The following is a 24,569-nucleotide window of genomic DNA, read 5'->3' as shown; positions in this document are numbered from 1 at the left end:
CTAAAGCAAGTTGTTAGTAAAAGGTCTTGAATTTTTACTGAAACATTTCCCAGAATGGAACTTCTTAGCAAAAGCCAGCTTCTTAAAAGTGAAAGCAGGTTTTGGAAACCAAACACTTTGGGGTTTTTGTCCAAAAAACCCTGCACTTTTCGTCCAAATTTTTTTAAAAAATGACAGGTTTCAGAGTAGCAGCCGTGTTAGTCTGTATCCGCAAAAAGAACAGGAGTACTTGTGGCAACTTAGAGACTAACAAATTTATTTGAGCATAACCTTTCTTGAGCTACAGCTCACTTCATCAGATGCATGCAGTAGAAAATACAGTGGGGAGATTTTATATACACAGAGAACATGAAACAATGGGTGTTACCATACAGACTGTAACAAGAGTGATCAGGTAAGGTGAGCTATTACCAGCAGAAGAGAAAAAAAACCTTCTTCTCATAACTAACATATTATAACATTCAAAAACCAGTCGGAGAACACTTCAGTCTCTCTGGTCACTCGATTACAGACCTAAAAGTGGCAATTCTTCAACAAAAAAAACTTCAAAAACAGACTCCAACGAGATACTGCTGAATTGGAATTAATTTGCAAACTGGACACCATTAACTTAGGCTTGAATAAAGACTGGGAGTGGATGGGTCATTACACAAAGTAAAACTATTTCCCCATGTTTATCCCCCCCACCACTGTTCCTCACATGTTCTTGTCAACTGCTGGAAATGACCCACCTTGATTATCACTACAAAAGGTTTTTTTTCTCTCCTGCTGGTAATAGCTCACCTTACCTGATCACTCTGTTACAGTGTGTATGGTAACACCCATTGTTTCATGTTCTCTGTGTATATAACATCTCCCCACTGTATTTTCTACTGCATGCATCAGATGAAGTGAGCTGTAGCTCACAAAAGCTTATGCTCAAATAAATTTGTTAGTCTCTAAGGTGCCACAAGTACTCCTGTTCTTTGTAAAAAACAAAGTTTTCAAAATTCCCCATGTAAAATACATGCCACTTTTTGACCACCTCTTAGCAGGAGGCATTCTGCCTCCGACACAGGAAGTCTCCCACAGCTCACCAATCTGCAGGAGTCCTCTCAGCAATATACCCCTTTAAGCGATGCAGCACTCCACCCTGTTAGGTCTGCCAATCCAATTGGCTTCATCTATTCTCTTTCCTTCTCAGCCCCACCCTGGCCACTTTGGAGTGTCAATGGGGAAACCTTTTTGTGTTCCTTTAGTTTGTTTTGCCATAAAGATTTTCTACATAAAAACTTTCAGTGAGTTTCCACCTAGCTTTTACAGGTTCTGATTGCGTCAAAACCATCCTGAAAATGCAGCATGGTCAATTCTTGACATTTTCTTGCAAGTCTTGAAATATTTCTTGGATTTTTTTTTTGGTTAGTCTCAGATTCTGGCATCTAGTTATTAGCTGACACTCTCAGCTTTCAATTAAAGCAAAGTTTCAAAGCTGACCCTTAAACTCTGCAACACTAGGAGGCAATGGCAAAGAACCATATGTGTATTACTTTTATAAATCTCACAGATTTTAACCCAGTATCCTGCTTTTCATGGCATCTCAAATCTCTATTCTGCAATTTTATAGCCCCAGAGGCCGAACCCTGCGAGCACAGGTGCTGGAACTAGGGGTGCAGAGGGTGCTACCACACCCCCTGCCTTGAAGTGGTTTCTATTATACACAGGGTTTACAGTTTGGTTCCATGACTCTCAGCATCCCTACTACACAAATTGTTCCAGCATCCCTGCCTGTGAGCCCAAATCAGCTGACCTGGGCCAGCTGTGGGTCTTTTATCACAGTGTAGACTCACCTGTGTGGCTGAAATCAGTCACCCAGTTGCTTGATCTGATTCCAGTCCAGCATAGCACTTAAGGTCTTTACTTAAGAGAAAGCACATGGGTAGCATCCTTTCAGCCAATGGGAACACTCACATGCTTACGCGGTGGTCGCCATCTTGGCCGACACCCAGGAATGAATTGTGGTTCTCCAGGGCTAAAAGCATGAGCTGTTCTAGCCTGAGCTAAAGAGCAAGGCTTGCTAGCAGAGAGATGTCGCCCATTCGTGTCCTCTGTGGAGTGGGCACAGAGGGTGGTACGTTGTACACACTGACCAGTGGGTTACACTTACAGTTAAGAAAGTGCTTTGCAGGATATGGTGGGGGCTCTGGTCCACAAACACAATGCAAACATTTTTACTGACAAGGGAAAGGAAATAGTCAAACTTGGTCCAGGGCTTAACCATTTTTTGAACCTGCGTGTGAGGTGACTCGCGGCGTGCTTTGCAAAAGAGCATCTAGCCCCACTCCAATACAAAAGGTCACGAAACATGGGCTTAGTTCTGTTCTGAGAGGGTACTGGCAATGAGGTGGTAGTGGTGGGGATTTTCCAAAGCACTCAGAGTTGGTCCAACGTGGCTCCCACTGAAATCAATGGTAAAGCTCCCACTGACTTCAATGGGAGCAGAATTAGACCAATGCTGAGTGGTGCTGCAAATTCCCATTACATGTTTAAACCTCCCTGTGGCACTTCAGAAGACTCACTGCTTCTGGCCCTGTTTCCAGCTACTGGATGCCCAACGCCTGCTATTGCAGCTCTAGTAGAAAGGAATTTCACTCATAAAAGTAGCACAAAAGCAGAAGGTTTGGTTTCCGAGGGATCGCAAGCTATCCCCAGGGCAGCCCCTGTCCTTCTCCACCCAAGGGTGATCTTCCAGTAATCTGGCCACCCCTAGAGAGCAGAGTAAAGATCCACCCTTGAAATGCTAAAGGTGATTTGATGAAGCAAAGCCATGCTTGCTGTCTGTCCCACTGATTTGTATTCTGCAGGCAGCAGGAGGTTTTTCCCTTCAACCTTTCTAAAATAGCGAGTTATCTGACAAGATCTTTTATATCAGCTGTTGAATAGGAGTTCTAAATACCAGCCTGAATTACAAACACAAACATTGCCCCTTCAGGAACAGTTGGTGTAGTTGTAGTTCTTCATGATATACCTTCTGCACACATCTCTACCCTGTCTTATCTCTGGCCCTCATCTGTTTCTCATTCCATTCTCCTGCCCTCTGCTTCTCTAAGTGTTTCCCGGGGCGGGGGGTGGAGGGAGGGGGTGGAAATGAACAGAGAGGTCATAACTGGAACAAAGTTTCACACACCAATGCATGCAGACTGGGGCACTTAGGCACCAATTCAGTGTCTGAGACTTCCAAGCTTCCTTTTGAATACACTTGATTGTCACCTGTCACTGTCTCCACAGAGACTTCATTTCTGGGTGTGACAGCTATATTGAGAAATAGCTTGCTGAGAGTTAGTTTGCTTGATCATACTGTAATTCTGCCAATCTTGGGCAATTGCTTTAAATGATTCCTTTAGGGTTCCCAGTGCAATTTCATTCATGCTGTCTTTAAAGACTGACCACTCACATTCTTTGCTGGTGCTTGGTCACTGAGGACGAGGTTCTCTGTCTTGTCAAGGATGGATAAGAATAATCAGTCCTCATGTAAAGCGACCCACTGCTTGTTGGGATGATGGCTGTATTTCAGCCCAGCAGTGTTATACGGCACACTTCATTTCCCATGCCCTTAACTGCTAAATACTAAATGCTATTCACACTCAAATGTGTGTATATTGACCAATGTGAATCAAGGTGAGGAGAACCCCGTTGAGACTCCCGCTTCATAGATTTAAGGCCTGAAGACCCCTTATGATCATCTAGTAGTCTGACCTCCTGTATAAAGGAGGCCATGGCCATGAAAAACGCATCACAGACCGTGAAATCTGGTCTTTTGTGTGCTTTTACCCTATACTCTACAGATTTCATGGAGGAGGTCGCCAATTCTCAAATTGGGGGTCCTGACCCCAAAGGGAGTTGCAGGGGGGTCACAAGGGTATTGGGGGGGAGAGGGGGGTGGTATTGCCACCCTTCCTTCTTTGCCCCAACCAGCAGCAGCGCAGAAGGAAGGGTGGCGATACCATACCAGGCCATCCTTGCTTCTGCGCCGCTGCTGGGGGCGGCTCTGCCTTCAGAGCTGGGCTCCCGGCCAGCAGCCACCGCTCTCCAGTTGCCCGGCTCTGAAGGCCGCGCCGCCGCCAGCCGCAGTGCAGAAGTAAGGGTAGCAGTACCGCAGCCTCCCCCCCCGCACAATAACCATGCGACCCTCCTCCCCCCCCGACACAACTCCTTTTTGGGTTAGGACCCCTCCAAGCACAACACCAGGAAATTTCAGATTTAAATAGCTGAAATCGTGAAATTTTAAAAAATCCTATGACTGTGAAATTGACCAAAATGGACCGTGAATTTGGTAGGGCCCTATGTACAACACAGGTCAGAGAACCTTGCCCACTGACTCCAGCAACAAGCCCACAACTTTGCGGGGAGCTAGAGCATCTCTGTTAGAAAAATATCTGGTCCAGTTCCACAGACTACCAGTGACGGAGACACCATCACATTCTGGGGTAAGTTGCCCCAAGGGTGAAGGGCTCTCACAATTAGTGACTTTTTTTGTCCATCTTCAGCTTCCAACCCCAAGATCTCATTACAGAATCATAGAAATGTATGGCTGGAAGGGACCCCAGGAGCTCTTTGAGGGGACCAAGTCCACCTAGACCATCCCTGACAGGTGTTTGTCTAACCTGTTCTTAAAAACCTCTAAAGATAGGGATTCCACAATCTCCCTTGGAAGTCTATTACAGTATTTAACTATCCTTATAGTTAGTTTGACCTAATATCTAACTTACATTTCCCTTACTGCTGATTGAGCCCATTACTGCTTGTCCTACCCTCAGTAGACATAGACAACAATCAATCGCTGTCCTCTTTATAACAGCCCTTAACATATTTGTAGATTGAAATCAGCTTGCCACTTGGTCTTCTTTTCTCAAGACTAACTATGCTTCTTTCTGCTAATTAATTCTGCTAATTCTTTTCTGCTAATTAAAAAGCCTTCTACTACCAGAAATCTCTTTCCCATGTAGATAATTGTAGATCATGATCGTGTCAGCCTTCAACCTTTTCTTGAATAAACTGAATAGACTGAGCTTCCTAAATGTCTCATTAAAAGGCACATTTTCCAGGCCTGGATTGATTGGTGTAGTTCTTTTCTGCACTATTTTCAATTTTTCAACATCCTTGCTTATGAAGAAAGTTAATATTTCAGTTATGGGGGCCAGGGAGGGGGCAGAAGTGAGGAGAAAACAGGACATATCTGGCCTTCAATGCAGCTTCAAAGCAGCAGGAAGAGAGGGCTGGTGGATCCTCTTTTGATCTGTGCACTCTTGGGTTGCTGTCCCGGGATGGGAGCTCTTCAGAGCAGCCAGCACCATTGGCCTTAAGCTTGTGCTTTGGGAATGACTTCTAAAGTCCCATTCCAAAGTTCACTGAAAAAGTCCCATTGACTTCAATGGTATCTGGGGATCAGGCCCTCCACCTGTGGGACCCTTAAAACATGGAGCCCTGTGGGGTAGAAAATGCCACACATGCCTGGGTCCAGCCGTGCTTCTCAGATATTATAGCATTCTTGCCTCAGCACTAGCATTGATGTCTGAGTAGTTCCCATTCTTACTTAGCCCTTTCATTGCTTGTCCGTGGTGTGCTCAGTAATGACATGACTGATTTCCTACCCTCTGCAAAGTTATAATCAAAAAGCTGGTAGGCAAGGGCCATACTGAAGTGTGACTGTCCACAGCTCTTCTGGTGTTGAATTTATGATGTTTATAAATTAGGTAAATTTAATGCTGGGGGAAAGGCCTATTTATCTTCAGGCAGGGGAAAGCAGGCAGGGCCCCTGAAAGAGGCCCCACTCAGAAGTAACTGGTGCCATCCCTTAATTAGAGGGACCAAAATGGGTTAGACCAAACAAGTGAGGAGGCAAAAGAATGAAAGGGGCGACCGTGCAAAGTTAGGGGTGTGCCAGCCTGGAAGCCTTGGAGACTAAGGAGTCTTCCAGCTGAGCACAGCAATGATGCAAACCCTGCCAACATGCCTCAGACTTGACCTTCAGAGGCTACTCCATTTTCATGCTGGTAGAGTCTTCGGCTTCCCTGCTGGCAGTGTCAACGTGGGCAGTTCCTGTAGAGGAGAACCCCTGGTCACCAGAAACGGACATGAGTTTACCACCTCAGGGCACATATCCAGACCACCAGTGAGGCTTGTGGTTACTACCAGGCTTGATGTTTGTGAAGCCTATTGCCAGTCCTCTGAGCCATCCTGTCCCTCTGAAGAAGCATTTGAGGGCCCTTATGGAACCAGTTTCATCTATGCAATGTATACGACTCAAACTTGCCTAGCTCCTCAGAAGCCACATTGCATGGCAGCTCTTTTCCAGTGTTTTATTTGTGTATCCCAGCTAAATAACAAGATGTTTCCTTGGATGAGAAGAAATAATACATTGTCCTAACAATAAATATGGGTTGGTTACTTGAGTAGTAAATAGACTACAGGGAGGAAACAAGACAGATCAGCTCCATCTCAGCAAGCCCATGCTGGTAATTGGCAATCTCCCTTGACTTCAGTGGAGCTATGCTGATTTACAGCAGCCAAGGACCCATGCTTGGAGCTATCGAGAGTCTCTTCTGATTGTCTACTTATGTTTTGCATTAATCCCTGTACATTGTAACTGTTACACTGCACCTGTGATAGGGAAGGGGGACAGGAGGTATGCAAGGAAGGGAATGTTGTAGTGTAGAAGAAGGGATCAGGGATGCAACAGGGAGCAAATTAAAGAGAAAGGAAGGCAAAAAAAAAAGAAAACCTGTAACTAACAACACTTGAGTCAAATTTCTCTTTGGTGACTTTATTTGTATTCTGCATGCTTTCCCCCTGTCTTCTGTCTGGCTTTGTGTATTTATACTGAAAGCTCTTTGGATCAAAGACCACCCTTGTAAAATTGTAGCATACTGCGATTACTCAGGAGGCTTTTGGCCACTTGACAAAGAGCAAATATGCATCATAATGATTGCATCCATCTACTACTCTAGTGACTTAAAAATAGAGCTGGGCAGGGAATAGTTTTCCCGGCCGAGAAAAATTGGAGACTTAAAAAAATCAGGACAAAATGTCTCTCAATTTTTTGCAGACCAAGAAAACCCTTCAATTCATATAAATGGAATCATTGCATTCTGGTCATTTCAAAGCCTTTTGATTTTGACCTCTACATTTTTACTACAATTTAAGTTAAAGTTTGAAACAAAATTGTGTCAAACAAAAACAACAAGAAGCAGCTTTTCATTTCAAGAATGTCAAAACAGGACATTTCAACAGTTTCAAAAGTTTTCTAAACAGGAAATTCATCAAACCTGATCCTTTTCTGCAAAAAAAAATTTGGACTCAACAAATCAATCCCTTGGACAAACATTTTCTCAAAGTTCCCAACACCCTCCACTTAAGATACCCTAACACCATAACTGCAGGTTAAGGACTGCAAAAATAGAAGGCTGTAATTAGGCTTCTAAAGCCGTATTTAGATGTGTGAATTCAAGCCCAGATTTGAGGTCAGTTGGAGCTGCTGAATAATGAGTATATTCTAAAATCAGGGCTGTTTTAAGTGTAGAGCTAGATGAAATTTTGGGGCAAATAATGCAGGTTCATTGACACAAACATTTCACTAATGAATGTAGATTTCACTGCATTGTTTTGATTGGGTGCAGGGGCAGTGCTGAGGAGGAGCCAGTGGTCATGGTAGATGTAAGTACCAGTGACATAGGGAAAGGTAAATGAAAAGTCCTGGAGGCCAAATTTAGACTGCCAGGTAAAAGATTAGAATCCAAGACCTCCATGGTAGCATTCTCTGAAAGGCTTCCAGTTCCACGCACAGGGCCAGTTGGACAACCAGAACTGCAGGGTCTCAATGCGTGGATGAGACGATGGTGTTTGGAGGAAGGTTTGGGGATTTTTTTAGGAACTGGGGAACCTTTTGGGAAAGGAAGAGACTCTACGGGAAGCATGGGCTCTACCTAAACCAAAACAGAACCAGATTGCTGGCACGTAAAATGAAAAGGGTCATAAAGGAGTTTTTAAACTAAGGACTGTGTGAAAGCTGATGGATGCAGAGGAGCAAGCAGCTTGGACAGAGACATCCCTTAGGAGAGGATCTATTAATGGGGATTCTCTATAGCCTAGTAAAGAAGAGAGGATAGAAGTTGAGAAAGTACCGGTAGGAGCTGAAGAGAAACAGTCAAATGGAAAAGTCCCATTCAAGCCCATCACCTGAAGGAAGACAAATAATATTGACCAATTTTATAACAGCTTGTATACAAATGCTAGGAGTCTAACTCCAAAGATGAGTGAACTTGAATGCCTGATATTGTAAGACCATATTGATACAATAGGCATCACAGAAACTTGGATGAACAATGAGACATGGTAATACCAGGGCATAATATATATACAAATGAATGTAGATTGTCCTTGTGTGGGAGGGGAACAGTATGTGAAAGAAAGCACAAAATCAAATATAGTAACAATCTTAAATGAATCAAACTATACCACAGAAATTCTATGGATAGAAATTCCATGCTTGAAAAATAAGAGTATAGCAATAGGGATATACTGCCAACCATCTGACCAGGATGGTGACTGCCATTATGAAATGCTTAGGGAGATCAGAGAGGCTACAAAAACAGAAAATACAATAATAAATGGTGGATTTCAACTACTGTATACCCATATTGACTGAAAACATGTCACCTCAGGAATGGGATGCAGAGATTAATGGTGTCCAGAAATTTTATGACTGCTTCTTGGAGCAGCTTGTCCTGGAACTCTGAAGGGGAGAGGCAATTCTTGATTTAGTCCTAAGTGGCACACAGGATCTGGTCCAAGAGATGAATATAGCTGAACCTCTTGGCAAGGGCAACCATGATGTAATTAAATGTAACATCCTTGTGGGAAGAAGGGGGAATACCAAAGAAGACCATCACAGTAGCATTTAACTTCAAAAAGGGGAACTATACAAAAAATGAGGAAGCTACTTATACTGAAATTAAAGGAAGAGTGAAATGCCTGTCAGCTGTATGGAAACTCTCTTTGAATATACCATAATAGAGGCTCAAGTTAAATGTATACCCCAAATTTAAAAAAAACATAAGAGGACCAATAAAATGTTGCCATGGCTAAACAGAGTAAAAGAGGTGATTAGAGGCAAAAAGGCATCCTTTACAAATTGGAAGTCAAATCGTACTGAGGAAAATATAAAGGATAAACTCTGGCAAGTCAAGTTTAGAAGTATAATTAGGCAGGCCAAAAAAGAATTTGAATAGCAAAAAAGACACAAATCTAACAGTAAAACAGTTTAAGTACATCAGAAACAGGAAGCCTGCCAAACAATCAGTGTGGCCACTGGATGATCGAGGTCCTAAAGAAGCACTCAAGGAAGACAAGGCTGTTGCAGACAAGCTAAATTGATTCTTTGCATCAGTCTTCACTGCAGAGGATGTGAGGGAGATCCCCACACCTGAGCCATTTTTTTGGGTGACAAACCTGAGGAACTATCCCAGACTGAGGTGTCGATAGAGATCATTTTAGAACAAAACAATAAATTAAACAGTAATAAGTCACCAGGACCAGATGTTATTCACTTAAGAGATCTGAAGGAACTCAAGTATGAAATTGAAGAACTACCATCTGTGGTATGTAACCTGTCACTTAAATCAGCCTCTGTACCCAATGACTGGCAGATAGCTAATGTAATGCCAATTTTTAAAAAAAGCTCCAGAGGTGATCCTGGCAATTATAGGCCAGGAAGCCTAACTTCAGTACCAGGCAAATAGGTTGAAACTATAGTATAGAACAGAATTACCAGAAAAATAGATGAATACTATATGTTGGGGAAGAGTCAACAAGGCTTTTGTAAAGGGAAATCACATCTCTGGAATCTATTAGAATTCTTTTAGGGGATCAACAAACATATGGACATGGTGATCCAGTGGATATAGTGTTCTTGTACTTTCAGAAAGCCTTTGACAAGGTTCCTCATCAAAGGCTGTTAAGCAAAGTAAGCAGTCATGGGATAAGAGGGAAGGTGCTCTCAGGGATCAGTAACTGGTTAAAAGCCAGGAAACAAAGGGTAGAAATAAATGGTCAGTTTTCACATGGAGAAAAGTTAACAGAAGGGTCCCCCAAGGATTTGCACTGGGACCAGTGCTGTTCAACATATTCATAAATGATCTGGAAAAGGGGATAAACAGTGAGGTGTCAAAGTTTGCAGAATATACTAAAATACTCAAGGATAGCCAAATACAAAGCAGACTGCAAAGAGTTACAAAGGGACCTCACAGAACTGGGTGACAAAGTGGCAGATGAAACTCAAAGTTGATCAATGAAAAGCAATGCATATTGGAAAACATAGTCCCAACTATACATACAAAATGATGGGGGTCTAAATTAGCTATTACTACCCCCCTCTCCCGCCCCAAAAAAGGAAAACTTGGCATCATTGTGGATAGTTCTCTGAAAATATCTGCTCAATGTGCAGCAGCAGTCAAAAAACAAACAAACAAAACAAAAGCTAACGTTCGGAACCATTAGGAAAGGAATAGATAATAAGACAGAAAATATCATAATGTCACTATAGAAACCCCTGGTGTACCCACCCCTGGAATACTGCATTCATTTCTGGTCACCCCATCTGAAAAAAGAGTTATTAGAATTAGATATACAGAAAAGGCAACAAAAATGATTCAGAGTATGGAACAGTTTTCATATGAGGAGAGATTAAAAAGACGGGACTTTTCGCTTGGAAAAGAGACGACTAAGGGGAGATATGGTAGAGGTCTGTAAAACCATGAATGGTGTTGAGAAAGTGCATAAGGAAATGTTATTTTCTTCTTTACGTAACACAAGAACCATGAGTCTCCCAATTAAATTAACAGCCAGCGGGTTTAAAACAAACAAAAGAAAGTACTTCTTCACACAATGCACAGTCAACTTATGGCAACTCATTTTCAGGGGATGCTGTGAAGGCCAAAAGTATAAGTGGGTTCAGAAAATAATGAGGTTCCTGGAGGACAGGTCCATTAATGGCGATTAGCCAAGATTGTCAGAGATGCAACTCCATGCTCCAGTTGTCCCTAAGCCTCTGATTGCCAGAAGCTGGCATGGTTGATAGGGGATGGGTCACTCAATGATTGCCTTTCTTGTTCATTCCCTTTGAAGCACCTGGAATTGGCCACTATTGGAAGACAGGATTCTGGACTACATGGGTCATTGGTCTGACCCAGTATGGCCCTTCCTATGTTCTTAAAACAAAATTCAGAAAAAAAACCCCATAAATGGTTTGGTTTGATACTTTCTAAACATGGTATTTCAGTTTCTTCAGTTTAAAATGACATTTAATTTCAAATTTTCATCTTAATAACAACATTGTTCAAATTTTAAATGTTTTAATTGAGCAAAAAATTTTTTTCCTCTTTTGATTTTTCAGAATTGCCAGTGAAGTGAAAAATTAGTTATTCACACAGCTCTATTTAGGAGCCTAAAAAAGGATTTAGGGCCCCAACTTTAGACTCCTATTATGGACAATCTTGGCCTCGATTGGAATCTGTACCTTCAGCTCTGTAATTCTCTAAGCTCTTCCCTGATTAAAGGTCCTAGGAGACTTGCTACCACCCGAGGCCAGACCTCTACAGATTCTTTTGAAGAGGGAAAAAAATGAAATTCCGAAGATTTTTCTTCAACCCCTCCTTCCAGATTATATTTAAAGTCAATCTCCATTACCCTCCTTTATTTGGCTGCCAGACAATCCAACTTTGTTTCTATATTCCGGGGGGAAATGGAGTGGAATTTTGACATATTCTCAACCCACTGTCTTGTAAAGTTCTCAGGGTTCAAGGACAGCTCTATTTAAAAAGAAAAAAGTGATGTAACTCACCCCGTCCCTATTCCCATTTCCAGTCTACACAGTGGACAGGTGCCTGCTACCACAGGTTAACATGAAAACAAAAAAGGAGCAGAAAAAAAAAAAAAGTAAAGCCCACCTTGAAGAATTCATTGGCCAAATATCTAGCCTAAGACTGTTATCTTCCCATCCCTTACAAGCTCATCCTGGCTTGAAATCAAGTTAACTGGTCTGCAAATCTAATTTGAACTCAAACACAACTCTAATTTATCATATTTCTTACTAAGGTCAGATCTCTTCTGTATTTTTTCCCCCAATGTTTTCCAGCACAGTAAGTATTGTAGCTGCACAGAAAAAAGAGATTTGTTTTTTTTTAGTTTATGGAAGACATCTTCATAAAGGCGAAATAACTGTGTGGTTGTGGGTATTATGAATTTGAGTCTTTGTACTGGCCATTGATATTTTCATCTGTTCTCACAAAAGTTGGCAAAACATTGTATTCCCAGTAATTGCTTGCATGATCTTGTTTTGAATGTTCTCAGATGACAAAACTCTGTTCAGTCGATGACAAGTTGCAGCAAACAAGAGAACTATAATTTAATATTTTAACATTTTCCTAAATCTTGAAGATACTTGGAACATTGGTTGGCGGGACCAGTGTGTTGATCAATGCACTATTTCTGCAGTAGTCTGAATGATGTTTGTCTCATTGTGGCTGACAGCCAAAAAGCAAAGCAGGAGAGGACCCAGGACATATGCCTCAGATGCTGCAACCTGTGAAATCAATTTTAATGCATCATAAATAGCCCTATTGCTCTTAGTGTGCAGATGTTTTAGATCATGGGGCTCTGTCTCAGCCAATAGTTAGCTGCTCAGTACATTGTCTTAATGTTTTCAAAAGGCCTTAGAGGTTCATGGGATCCAGAATGTCTTTGGGGTACTTGTGCATTTGGATAGACATAGAGAATACGTGATGGAGTGGTGTGTTATATAAAGATTTTGTGTGGGATTTTCAAAAGTCTGAGTGAGTTGGGTGCCCTATTCCCATTGAATTTCAGTGGGATTTTTGGTGACTAACTCCACTACTCCCTTTGGAAATCCCACCCTGTATTAACACTGCTGCGAGTTGCCTGAGGTGCGGTTCTGGTACCTGGTACTCACTCTTGAGTCACTTCATCCACTCATTGCACTGGTCTGGTGCCAGCTAGTGCCAGCTTCTTTGCTATTTGCCAGTATGCATAGCCATTCCCGGTACTCTTACTGAAGTCTGCTTTGCTGGCCTTGCACCAGAGATTTACTGAATATCAGGCTCTGCTCCGATGACTGGGAAGCAGCATGCTTTGCAAAAGGCTTGTTCTGTTCCATCTCCATTGCAAACACAGAAGGCTCCCTGATGGTGTGTTTGCAACTCAGTGGTCAGAAGATAACAGAAGGCCTAATGCGGACTCACTGAGCTGCTGCAGTACACAGAGTGGGTGCTTCTGTTTTCAACAGAGTAGATTTAAGACTCTTGGGATAGAGAGGACAAAGGCGTGACACCCGGTAGCCATGTTCACCGCATTATATGGTTTTGATATATTTTGTACAAAGTATGCCGTGAGATGAAGGATTCAAGGCAGAAATTTGGGCAAGAACTGCACAAACAACAGTGGCAAAGCTAAAGCCAATTTGGAGGAATAAGAACATCTCCCTGGAATCCAAACACACTGCTGCACGCATTGGTCATCTCCATTTTTCTGTATTCGTGTGAGACATGGATCTTTATGGCAGAACTTGAATGGAAAACACAGGTAGTAGAGATGAGATGCTTCCGTAAAATCCTGGGCACCTCCTACTTCAACCATGTCACTAATGAAGAGGTCCGCAACATCATCACCCAATGCGCTGGATCATATGAAGACCTCCTGATGACCGTGAAGAAGTGCAAACTGATGTGGTATGGCCATGTAACAAGATCATCTGGCCTATCCCAGATTATCCTCCAAGGGACAGTACAGGGAAAGAGAAGAAGAGGTAGACAGAAGAAGAGATGGATTGACAACATAAAAGAGTGAACAGGAATGGACTTCGCGGAGACTCAAGCACTGACACACAATCTTCAGGGGTGGAGACAATTGGTTGATTGCTCATCAGTGATGGTGCCCCAATGACCAATGCAGTTATGGGAGTGAGGAGGAGGATGATGATGCCATGAGATATTTAAAAACTTGTAATCTGCTGAACATCATTGTCCCATTAGATGTGTATAATGACACTGGGTAAAGCTATGAGATTTTACTGTACGATTGTTACTGAAATGTTGTAAGTCTGGGTGACACCCACAAACCAGATTCCAGACACAAAGAACACTGGCAAACCCAGACAGGCATCAACAAAAAGTCAAGAGGGGTATCACTTATTTAATCGGACATTTTCCAATTGGGGGGTTTAGGGGGGGTTATTAACAAGAAATTGACAATTCATCCGAAGAACAGTTTGGAGCTCATGTACACAATGGAACTGCTTGCCTCCATGATCCAGGAAGGATTTTTTCTAGCTCAAAGTATGAGTATAAGAAAGGGGGAGGGGTAAATGTCTCTAGACACATCTCTCTCTCCTCCTTTCATCTCTCTGCTCATGACAACAAGGACTCTAAAAGAACTCAACAAAGGAGGGAGTGGTCCCAGGATGGAATGGGACACAGCCCGTGAAATGTATTGCAGCTCTTGGTGAGACAAACCTTTTGCTTTTAAGCCTATTATCTTGGTCAAGTTAGGAATTAGCTTGCATTTTTACCTTTATTTCTTTTGTAACCAATTCTGACTTTTATGCTTTATCACGTATAAACACTTAAAATCTTTCTCTCTAGTTAAAGATGTGTTATTGTTTTATCTAAACCAGGGTGTTTCGATGTATTTGGGAAACCTCTACTTAGGTCAACAAGCCTGGTGCATAATCATTACTCATTGTTGGAATGACAAACTATATATGAGCTGTCCAGTGGATTACTGAGCAGTACAAGAAGCACATTTCTGGGGAGCAAAGCTGGGGCTGAGAGATAGGCAGGTACCACCCTGTATCTATTCATGGATGGCTGGGCACGGCCTTCATGTATTCCTGTAGGAGTGACTTTGCATGCTGGTGGCTGTGAGTGAGCGGAGCCTGGAGGGGCTGCTATTCATCAGCCAAGCAATGTAAAAAGCATCCCCTAATGGAGAGCTAAGGGGATACAGCAGTCCTGCTTGCACCTTGAAGTATGTCACAAAAGGAAATTGGCCCATGGAGTTCTGGGACACTTTTTGAAAGACTCCCAGAACCTGAGTCAAGCAGGGTTGTGTCTACATTGTAAAGCAATAGGGCTCACCCCTGAGTGAAGGATTGACCTGGGCTCCGAAGCTGCAGCCCCACAGGGTCCTGGGACAGCACAATTTGTGTGTGGAAAGAGAGTTAGGCTTGAGCCTGAGCCCAGGCTTACATTGTAGCATAGGCATACCTAGAGAGGCTAAGCAAATTGCTCAAGGTCATACAGGAAGTTTGTAGCAGAGCAGGGAGTTGAACCTGGGTCTTGAGTCCTAGGCTAGTACCCTAACCATTAAACAATCCTGCCTGACTAGTACTGACTACTGAAATAAATATGACCTCAGATCACTGTAAGGATGACAACATTTTTCGATCAAAAGATGATGTCAGCAAAAATAGACAAATAATTTGTCCTTCAATAGCTAAATTATGAATCGCTGATTGTTTCAGTGTCTAATATTTTTTAGTCAAAGCATTTCCCTTTGCCCAGTCTTTAAAATTTGGAACAAATGTGGAGAAATTGCATCTTGCAGTCCTATAACTAGGAGTTCCAAACTAGGGAAATGCAACCTAGATGGAGCTACTCTAAGGTGGGTGCATAGCTGGTTGGAAAACCGTTTCCAGATAATAGTTATCAGTGGTTCAGTCATGCTGGAAGGGCATAATGAGTGGGATCCCGCAGGGATCAGTTCTGGGTCCAGTTCTGTTCAATATCTTCATCAATGATTTAGATAATGGCATAGAGAGCACACTTATAAAGTTTGCGGACGATACCAAACTGGGAGGGGTTGCAAGTGCTTTGGAGGATAGGATTAAAATTCAAAATGATCTGGACAAACTGGAGAAATGGTGTGAAATAAATAGGATGAAATTTAATAATGATAAATGCAAAGTATTCCACTTAGGAAGTAACAATCAGTTGCAAACATACAAAATGGGAAGTGACTGCCGAGGAAGGAGGGCTGCAGAAAGGGATCTTGAGGTCATAGCGGATCACAAGCTCAATATGAGTCAACAATGTACCACTGTTGCAAAAAAGTGAACATCATTCTGGGATGCACTAGCAGGAGTGTTGTGATCAAGACACAAGAAGTAATTCTTCTGCTCTACTCTGTGCTGAAGTACTGGAATATTGTGTCCAGTTTGGGGCACCATATTTCAGGAAAGATGTGGACAAATTGGAGAAAATCCAGAGAAGAGCAACAAAAATGATTAAAGGCCTATAAAACAAACCTATGAGGGAAGATTGAAAAAATTCGGTTTGTTTAGTCTGGAAAAGAGAAGACAGAGAGGGGACATGGTAACAGTTTTCAAGTACATCAAAGGTTGTTGCAAGGAGGAGGGAGAAAAATTGTTCTTCTTAACCTCTGAAGATAGGGCAAGAAGCAATGGGCTTAAATTGCAGCAAGGGAGGTTTAGGTTGGACATTAGGGAAAACTTCCTAACGGTTAGAGTGGTTAAGCACTGGAATAAATTGCCTAGAGAGGTTGTGGAATCTCCATCACTGGAGATTTTTAAGAGCAGATTAGACAAACACCTGTCAGGGATGGTCTAGATGGTACTTAGCCCTGCCATGAGTTCGGGAGACTGGACTAGATGACCTCTTGAGGTCCCTTCCAGTCCTATGATTCTATAATCAACTGCATTTCAGAGGGACAATATGTAGGAAAGATAGGATGAGAGGCTGTTCTCCTGGTTTGTTGATCAGTGTGTCTTAGCTACTTATTGTATAGTTAAAATAATACTCTATTTTAAATATATTCAGAATGAATAAAATGCCTGTTTCCAAGCAAATTGTACTGCAGAAGTAGATGATCCTGCAAAGATTAGGGAGAGAGCTGATGCTTAAATAGAAAAGTAATTTATCCCACTCAGTCCAGGCAGGGACCTCTTCCTTCAAAAGAAATGAGTGATTGCTCAGGGGACCACTACCAGGGTATCAGAATAAGTGATGTGAAACTGTAAATAATCTAGTCTCCCAAGCAGTGTGCAGTTCCAGCACAAGCCTCTGTTAGTGCAGCCGAGGGAGGAGTAACCCTTGTAGACTGCAGGGTGGAGAATTGGAAGAGTAAAGGGACCTTCTCATAGCACATCATAAAGTCTTGTTCCCACTCTGGCTGAGTCTCAGTATCCCTGCTTGCCGGCTCCTCTGTTTGCCCTCAGTGAGCGGTAGCGTGTGGCTGCCCCAGAAGCAGAGTAGTGAATGAAATGTGGCTTGGTGTCCAGGGGAGGGAGAAGGGAAGTCAGTTACTTCACGGAGCAACTGGCCCCTTGCTACATGCCCAAAACAGTTACGCTGGTGGATGAGAGGGATCAAGGCAGAGATGGAGCTCCTGCCACCATCTACATGCCCACTTGCTCCAAGCAAGGAGAATCAGATGGGTACCCCTTGATCTTCACCTTACTGAGCAGAGGAATGAGCTCTAAGACCCAGATTCAAAAGGGTAGTTAGGCTCCTACCGACCACTGATTTCAATGGAAGTTAGAAGTTTAAATACCTTTGTGAATCTGGGCCCAACTGACTTCAGGGGGAGCAGCTGCATGCAGAGCTGTTACAAACAAAATCAGACTAGATATTTAGGTGTCTAACTTAAGGCTTCTGCTTTTGAAAATGTTGGCCTAAATGTGTTGCAATAAACTCTCTCCCTTCGATGTGGGGGTATGGGCAGGACTGACTGAAAACGCCAAGCCAACATTAGTAATCAGTAAGCCCCTTTTATAAGAATTCCTTCTGGGAAGTTATTAAAGCCAGGTGCCTAAAATTTCCTGAAAGAGACATTCTGCTCAACATCAAACAAAACCTTAGCGGGTGTAAATCAGTGTAGCTTGGTGAACTTTAGAGGAGTGAGCCAGTATAGAGTAGCTGAAGATCTGGTCCCATATAACAAAGCTATATCCCAATAATATGAACATTAATCCTACCTATGTCACTTATGTGGCCCGCATTCCTGTACAGCACCTAACACTTAATGTATCCATACCCCCCACCCCTCATGAGGTAGGGGGGTGCTGTTATCCCCATTTTAAAGATGGGGCGCTGAGGCATAGAGACTAAATGACTTGCCCACGGTCACGTAGGGAGTCTGGCGAAGCAGGAACTTGAATGCAGGTCTGAGTCCTAGACGAGTGCCCTAACCAGGGGACAATCCTTCACCGCATAAGAAAAGAAATTATTTTAGTTAGCCTGTCTGAGGAGGAGTGTAGGCTTAGCTCCCTTTGGGATTGGGGGGAAATGCACCAAGAAAGGCAACTAGACCCCTTTGGAACTTTGCATACAAGCTTGTTTAAAATGCCATGTTTCATATCGTTTTGGAACACAGTTAAAAGGTCGACAAAAGACTGATGGATCATGTTGCATGCTTGTGCAGCCACCATGATCTGCATGCAGATCATGGGTTTTGACTGCAGATGTGAGAGTGCACCATTCCTAACAGATGTATAATCTGATTAAATATGCAAGGCAATGATATTGTCAAAACCCATTAATCACTCTTTCAGGATACATTAGTGTAGGCTTTACTGACAGCTGTGCTGATTATATTGGCCATGCAGGTACTGTTGCTCTTCAAAGTTACCAACCGGGTCTCAAAGAGAAAGATCTACAGTATGGAAAATGTACTTAAAATGCATGGTGCAGATATTTGTCAGAGAGCCTACATAGGATATACTTCTGCAGCGTTCACTGGGCGATCAGTCTGATTTTATTTTAACCCTCTACTTCATAGTCCTTTGTGCAGATATGTTGGAGCCAGTCCAAGTGTATGGGTTTGGAGATGATCCAAAAACACAGCTGCATAATACATTAGAATACAGTTCCATGAGTGACAGGTTTCGGAGTAGCAGCCATGTTAGTCTGTATTCGCAAAAAGAAAAGGAGTACTTGTGGCACCTTAGAGACTAACCAATTAATAAATTGGTTAGTCTCTAAGGTGCCACAAGTACTCCTTTTCTAGTTCCATGAGTGACAACCCTAGGAACTCCCCAAAGAGCTGTAGCACTGCCCTTCTTTCACTGAATGAAAACCGGTATTTACCTGAGTCTGTGCACCTCCCATCTATTGAATGCAAGGGGAACTGAGGGTTCTGATCAGCATGTCACAGCATTAGGTCTTCAACACATGGGCCAAGAGTTTTAAGAAAAATACCTAAAAGGTTGGACTCCTGCAGTCATATCTAAATTAGTGTTGAGCCCTTTCAATGTTGAGAATCCACTGGCATTTATGGAAGCCGATAGGTGCTCAGGATCTCTTGCGCGGGTGGGGAGGAGGGTGTGTCAGACCACTTAGATCTGGCTGACTGCCAGAAGGGGAAGATGGAGTGGATCTCTCCAAAGCTACCTTGTTCTGTACGCTCCCGCAGAAGCTCTGGTCCTGGCCACTGCTGGAGACAGGACACTAGGCTAGATGGATCATTGGTCTGATGCAGATGGAAGTTTTCATCTAGGGACCTAAATATGGGCTCCGGAAGAGCCTAGTTATAGGTACCCATTTTTGAAACTCTTCGGCCATAGCACAATTGAGGCAGGAATTTTCAAAAAAGTGTCTAAATGACTTAGGAGCACAAGTCCCACTGAAAGTCAGTGTTCTAGAAACTGAAATGTCACCCAACTCAGAGTTGGAGCTCTGGAGGGATCACTGAGAGCTTGCAAAGATCTGCAGAACAACACAACACTGTCAGTAGTTGTTGATGTAGAAACAACTGTAAAGAGACATTGATGACAACAACAATACACTATTTCTATACAATGTTATTTCCTATAGTTATAAGCAAGACCTATGAGACTAAATACGTATTTTTCCATTTTTTCCCCAATTTTGTCAATTTGTTGACACTATGCATATCGTTACTTCTTATTTCTTCTCAGTGGCCATTTACTGTTGATAAGTCAGTTTATCCTCTGATGAAAAGACTTCTAAATTAGAGCTGGGCAAAGTTTTTCCATCTGTAATTTCTTCAGCAAACCGTGTTTCTTCTGAGACACCAAAATGTTTTGCACATTCAAAGGTTTCACTCAACTGTTGATTTTGAAAACAAAACACCAGTCTGTAGATGCAAATATTGTTTTGACATTTTCTTAAGTGAAATATTTTGATTTGTTTGATGTGACTTTTCAGTTTGAAATGTCCTTCAATTTATTAAAAACCAGAAGCGTTCCATGCTCTGTTAAAATGAATAATTCCAGATGGAATTAAACACTTCATTTGACCTGAAATATTTTTTCATCTTTTCAATTCACTGTCAATGTTAAAGAAATTATTTTCAGAAAACCCAGAACTAATTTCTGAAAATATGGGAATCACCAGTGAATCAAAAAAAATCCACTATTTGCTCATCTCTATTCTACTTATTAAATGATTAGAAAACCTTAATACCTAAGGGCATGTCTACACGTACTAGGGTGACCAGACAGCAAATGTGAAAAATTGGGACAGGAGATGGGGGATAATAGGAGCCTATATAAGAGAAAGACCCCAAAATCGGGACTGTCCCTATAAAATCGGGACATCTGGTCACCCTAACGCGTACAGGGCTGCAGCGACACACCTGCGGTGCATCTGGTGAAGATGCTGTATGCCACCGGGAGAGAGCTCTCCCACCAACATAGCGCTTTCCCCACCAGCACTTATCTCGGTGTAATGTATGCTGCTCGGGGGGAGATTTATTCACACCCCTGAGTGATATAGTTCTGCTGACATAGCCTTAGGCTAAGCAAAACACATCTTTTGTATCCTGGAACAAACATTTGGGAAGTTTTATTTTTCCAAGTGTATTTGCTATCTGGAGTTAACAGGCAATCAGTTCATTCAAGGTAAAGTCGAGTGTAGACAAATCCTTACCATAGTACAGTGTTACTCCAAGTGTGGGAGGTGCCACCCTAGGAGGGCTTGACTACTAGATTGGCTTGCAGACAGACCAATTGCTCTTCAGAATCGCATAGAATATCAGGGTTGGAAAGGACCTCAGGAGGTCATCTAGTCCAACCCCTGCTCAAGCCTCAATTTTTGCCTCAGATCCCTAAATGGCCCCCTCAAGGATTGAACTCACAACCCTGGGGTTTAGCAGGCCAATGCTCAAACCACTGAGCTATCCCTCCCCATCAGCTTTCATTAAAGTCTCTAGGTCAGTGGATTTCAACCTATGGTCCACAGACCCCTGGGGGTCCACGGACTAGATCTAAGATTTCCAAGGGGGTCCACAACTCCATTTGAAATTTTTTTTAGGGATCCACAGGTGAAAAAAGATTGAAAACCACTGCTCCAGGTGCTAGGACTGCAAAGAAACATTCAGGTCACATTTTGAAGGTTAACTGATGCAGCGATGTCTGTGTTTGCAGAAAGCCTGAAACACAGAGGTGTGAGCTGCCCCACTTACGCAATGGGTGCTAATTCAGTTGCCGGTGATACTTTGAATGTCAATATGGTTAGCTATTTCACTGCTCACCAACATGTGGAAGGAAGAGGAAGAATCCTATTATGAAGCTCTTCAGCAGCTTTTCCCAGAGGGGAGAAATAAAGGAGTAAGGACCAGGTGGGGAGACATAGGAGCTGGAACAGGTGAGATGTGTAGGCCTTTAATGCCACATGGCAGGAATGCAGTTTCATGATGATGAAGGAGGGGCCTCACCTTTCAGGAGCGTGAGAAACCCTGCTGTTAATATCAGAGCATCCCTTCAGAGTGCTCAACCCTGCCGTTTCCACAACATCGAGGGTAAAATCCTGGCCCCACTGAAGTCAGTGGGAGCTTTGCCATTGACTTCAGTGTGGCCAGGATTTCACCTTGACTGTATTACTCTGGCATCCTCTCCCAACAGCTAACGTAATGCCCACCCATCACTCCCAAGGAGGGCAGCAATAGCTTTTGAGATTTATAGGAGAACGTGTGTCAACCTAGACTTGATCTAGGCTCCTTTTGATTCCCACTAGCTGGACAGTAATTTATAATCCTTGTGCACCATCCCCTCTGATTCTGTTCCACTCAATTTAAACTACTGTTGTTCATGCATCAAATCCAGAAGAGAAGAGGATAGCAGGAAAAGGAATTGACAGGAGAAGGAAAAGGAATTGACAGGAGAAGGTATGAATGTGTAAATTAAAGTGCCCTCCCTAGCTGCTCATACACCCTCCCGCCACTCCTTGGCATATAAATGACACAAGATAGGCACCCTTACATTGTGTACATACGTCTAAGAGTATGTCTACATTGCAATCAAAAAGGTGCGACTTGCAGCTCATGTAGACATACCTGAACTTGCTTTAGTCCAGCCAGCTCGGGTCCTCGAGCAATGAAGCTGCATGTGATGGGTATACAAACCTCACACTGGGTACCACAGGGTTAATGAGCTAATGTAGGCTTAGGTAGCACTGACCCATCACACCTGTGAGAAGGCAGAATTGGAGGAAGGAGCTTAAAAGGGAGAAACTGGCTTAGTTGATGGCAGACCTTCAGTCGTCAGCTCCTGGAGAGAGGACCTGCTGAAGGGAGGAGCTCCTTGGACAACTGCTGCTTCGCAGCCCCTACCAGGAGGGAGAGGGGGCCAGTGCTGACTTGCCTTGAGAGGAGACTGTTCCTCCAGATTTGTGAGCTCAGCTTATGGCCATAGCCTGATGCATGCCCCCTGAAGGAGGAGAGCCTTAACCCAGAGTGGGGATGATTCCTGGGTGTTACATTCTGTTCAGCCACCCTGATGGGGCAGCTGTCCTGTAGTAGGTAACTTCTGGGTACTCTTCTGGCTCTGTCAATCTGTTTCTTCACTTCAGCAGGTGGGTATTGTAGTTGTAAGAATGCTTGATAGAGATCCTGTAGGTGTTTGTCTCTGTCTGAGGGGTTGGAGCAAATGCGGTTGTATTGTAGAGCTTGGCTGTAGACAATGGATCGTGTGGTGTGGTCTGGATGAAAGCTGGAGGCATGTAGGTAAGTATAGCCGTCAGTAGGTTTCCGGTATAAGGTAGTGTTTATGTGACCATCGCTTATTAGCACTGTAGTGCTAAACCATCTGCTTAAGAAACTCCCTGAAAAAGCACAAGAACAAATCCACACAGACATACCCTAGAACCCCGACCAGAGGTATTCTATTGGCTACCCAAGATCCATAAATCTGGAAATCCTGGATGCCCCATCATCTCAGGCATTGGCATCTTGACAGCAGGATTGTCTGGCTATGTAGACTCCCTCCTCAGGCCCTACGATACCAGTAGTCCCAGCAATCTTCGAGACACCACTGACTTCCTGTGGAATCTACAATCCGTCAGTGATCTTCCTGAAAACACCATCCTAGCCACTATGGATGTAGAAGCCCTGTACACCAACATTCCACACAAAGATGGACTACAAGCCGTCAGGAACAGTATCCCCGATAATGTCACGTCAAACCTGGTGGCTGAACTTTGTTACTTTGTCCTCACCCATAACTATTTCACATTTGGGGACAATGTATACCTTCAAATCAGTGGCACTGCTATAGGTACCCGCATGGCCCCACAGTATGCCAACATTTTTACGGCTGACTTAGAACAACACTTCCTCAGCTCTCGTCTCCTAATGCCCCTGTCAAGGTTCCTTCCCCACTCTGAACTCTAGGGTACAGATGTGGGGACCTGCATGAAAACCCACTAAGCTTATTTTTACCAGCTTAGGTTAAAACTTCCCCAAGGTACAAACTATTTTACCTTTTGCCCTTGTACTTTATCACTGCCACCACCAAACGTCTAACAGACGTATAACTGGGAAAGAGCCCGCTTGGAAACGTCTTTCCCCCCAAAATCCTCCCAAACCCTACACCCCCTTTCCTGGGGAAGGTTTGATAAAAATCCTCACCAATTTGCATAGGGGAACACAGACCCAAACCCTTGGATCTTAAGAACAATGAAAAAGCAATCAGGTTCTTAAAAGAAGAATTTTAATAGAAGTAAAAGAATCACCTCTGTAAAATCAGGATGGTAAATACCTTACAGGGTAATTAGATTCAAAACATAGAGAATCCCTCTAGACAAAACCTTAAGTTACAAAAAGACACAAAAACAGGAATCTACATTCCATTCAGCACAGCTTATTTTCTCAGCCATTTAAAGAAAACAGAATCTAACGCATCTCTAGCTAGATTACTTACTAAGTTCTAAGACTCCATTACTGTTCTGTTCCCAGAAAAAGCATCACCCCGACAGAGAGAGCTTTTTCTTCTCCCCCCTCCAGCTTTTGAAAGTATCTTGTCTCCTCATTGGTCATTTTGGTCAGGTGCCAGTGAGGTTATCCTAGCTTCTTAACCCTTTACAGGTGAAAGGGTTTTTCCTCCAGCCAGGAGGGATTTTAAAGGTGTTTACCCTTCCCTTTATATTTATGACAGCCCCTACTCTACTTGCACTACGTTGATGACATCTTCATCATCTGGACCCATGGAAAAGAAGCCCTTGATGAATTGCACCATGATTTCAACAATTTCCATCCCACCATCAACC

This window comes from Eretmochelys imbricata, chromosome 4 (genome assembly GCF_965152235.1).
Source record: "Eretmochelys imbricata isolate rEreImb1 chromosome 4, rEreImb1.hap1, whole genome shotgun sequence".
In the NCBI taxonomy this organism is placed as follows: domain Eukaryota; kingdom Metazoa; phylum Chordata; order Testudines; family Cheloniidae; genus Eretmochelys; species Eretmochelys imbricata.
The sequence above is the reverse complement of the archived record's forward strand: the minus strand, read 5'-3'. Positions refer to the sequence as shown.